The following is a 2,892-nucleotide window of genomic DNA, read 5'->3' as shown; positions in this document are numbered from 1 at the left end:
CGGGGTACACCCCGGACAGGTCGCCAGTCTGTCGCAGGGCAACACAGAGACATACAGGACAAACAACCATTCACACACACACTCACACCTAGGGAGAATTTTAGAGAAACCAATTGACCTGACAGTCATGTTTTTGGACTGTGGGAGGAAGCCGGAGTACCCGGAGAGAACCCACGCATGCACAGGGAGAACATGCAAACTCCATGCAGAAAGACCCCGGCCGGGAATCGAACCCAGGACCTTCTTGCTGCAAGGCAACAGTGCTACCAACTGCGCCACTGTGCATTTTTCTAAGGCATTTCTTCTTAAATTAGAATTCAGGATCAGGAACTCCTTTCTGTGTACAGGATTAAGAATGCAAACATTCTGAAAGGTAAGATTTATTTTTTTGGATTGTATTGCAATTTTCTGAAGACATGAACTGTTAGAAATATTAAATCACGTTTTATCAATGTACCATGTTATCTATAACACATATAATTCATTTATCTATTCTATTCTATTCTATTCTATTCTATTCTATTCCATTGCTTTAGAGCAGTAACTTTACAGACAGTAGATCTTCTGAAAAGCTGACTTGTACAATTCTTATTCTTTTTCTGATTCCCTTTTCTGTAGTTTTCATTCTATGGCTTTTATGGCAGAAAATGCAGAAAAAATATTACAATGTTAGATTGTTCTGCAGTAAAAAGGTTGATCATGACAATACATTTAGAAGTGAAAATTGAAATAATCAGTAGATATTGTGTTTTATTTGACAAATGTATGTTTTTGCAGGCGATCAGGAGACCAATAAGGATGCAGATGAAGTCCGGTTTCATCTGAAGATGATCACAGTCTTAGGAACATCTGTTCTTGTTTCTGTTTCATTGCCTAACAGTATGGGTCAAATTTTGGGGGGTTATTAAAGTGTTTTGAGATGATTTGCTTTTCAACTCAGAGGAGCTACGTTTTTAAATTCGCAAATGATTTAGCAGATTGTTGTGTGCTTCTATAGCTTGTTTTTGCATTGCAATTTCTGAATATGTAAAAATGATGATTTGAAATGGTTTTGAATAGTTATTGTTCCCAAATTTTCTAAATTATTGTAAACAAAACAGGTGAAATGTATGTTGTGCCACTGTACTGTGCAAAGCTTCAAATTCTAAGACGCAGGAGAGAGAAGTTCAATCCCTTTATTCATTTGATAATTTCATAGTTCTGTTTTCTGCAATGAGTTACTGCTCTCATGTGGTCTCTTCGGCAAAATCAACTGCATTCCTGCTGGTAGTTCATGAAATAATATTGGAAAGTATGAATAAAATAAATGGTATATTTTCAAATCTGCTGAGTCAGGGTTCATGCATAAGAAGGACATTTTTTTTCCTGCATCAGCTAAGCATTGAGCTCATTCTGCAACACTAATGCACTATTTAGTCCATTTTTCTGCAATCATTTTCATCAATGCACCTTAAGACATCAAAAAATTTAAATCAAAATCTTTTTAGATTAAACTAAAATATCAGATGAAACACATTCTGGAAGCTAAAACTAAAGCACTGCAGACACTTTGTTGTCAAATAGGTCACGTGTCTATGGGTTGCTAACAAACTGCAAAACTCCTGGACCAAATTGGATAGAATCAACATTTCAACACACCTGGTTCAGCTTTGTTCACCACACCCACTGATATGTTTACAGGTCACATACAAAACACCCATTGTGAAACCTGCATGGCCACTTCCAAACCCGCCTATCTCTGTAGGTGTACACACCTGCACATCGACTTCGAAGTTACTTAAAGAGCCACCGCCATTGTAGGACAAATGAAAAATACATATCGGTACTGCGGGACACAGAGAGCATTGAAGAACAAGGTTAAAGTAAAAGGATGTAATCTCAGAATGTTTCCTTTCAAGACAGCCAAGAGTAGTTCTGTATCTGTTCTTAATCAATGATCATAATACTCTTTAAATATTATTTTAGAAATCCGTTATCTAAGCAGATGCATGAAAAATTCCTCCAAAGGATGGCAGTTCAACAAGTTTAAGTTGAAGTCTATGCAGACCCAACACTTGATATGCAATCGAAAGTAGAAATACTTCCAAACGTTCACCCCAATTCTTTGAAGATGTCAGTCTTACACAGAGTTGTGTTCATATTGAAATACTTCACCAAAAATATACATTGGAAATGCATCAGAATTTCAATGAATTTCGAACAGCTTTAAGAAGGTATTTACAAGAATAACAAGTAAACTGAATGATTTGTCTTAATGGTATAATTCGATCATACAGTTTAAAAGATAGTTATCCCTGATACTGACCAAATTTATGTAAACTTTTGAATTCAAAGAAAGTTCCAGAAACATCATTAAAACAAATTCTCTCCAGATTTCTGGTATTTAGCAAAGAGAAAAAAATGTGGTTCTTACAGCTAAGCTAAAACAAGAAAAGTTTAGCTTTAGGCAGAGAGAACAAAACGTGCATGTGTCTTTTTATTCAGTGTATGTAAATATCTGTTTTCAAATGTACCTTTTGAGCTTTTTAATAAATGCTCACATGCAGCACATCAACATGTCAGCAGCAGAAGGATGAATAAAGTCAGTACACATTCAGCTCCATACTATTGCAGAATAATGATCCTAAAACAGGCTAATGTCCACATAGAGAAAGTAATAAAAGCTTTTTGTGGTATTATAAAGGTACTTTCAGTTCAGTTCAATTATCTTTATGAACATTTAAAGAGTTATAAACGGTTAAAAGGCTCAGACTTAAAGGGAAAGACAAAATAGAGCATTTGCAAACATTAAATAATAGACTGAATTGATTATAAAAAGTACTTACAAGCTCTTTTTTTATTTTTAGCATTCTATCCCAATCATTAACACACTTTGGTATGAACACGCTTGAA

General features: G+C 35.2%; 1 long non-coding RNA gene across 1 annotated transcript; it reads left to right on the top strand.

Annotated features, from left to right (window-relative positions):
* The first annotated feature begins 291 nt into the window (after positions 1-291).
* Positions 292-1,324, top strand: LOC114150451 (uncharacterized). Its single transcript, XR_003596750.1, has 2 exons — positions 292-373; positions 778-1,324. It is a non-coding gene; the product is annotated as an uncharacterized LOC114150451 (long non-coding RNA).
* Positions 1,325-2,892: the final 1,568 nt, after the last annotated feature.

Source organism: Xiphophorus couchianus, chromosome 9 (assembly GCF_001444195.1).
Source record: "Xiphophorus couchianus chromosome 9, X_couchianus-1.0, whole genome shotgun sequence".
NCBI classification, from domain to species: Eukaryota; Metazoa; Chordata; class Actinopteri; order Cyprinodontiformes; family Poeciliidae; genus Xiphophorus; species Xiphophorus couchianus.
The sequence above is the reverse complement of the archived record's forward strand: the minus strand, read 5'-3'. Positions and strand labels throughout refer to the sequence as shown.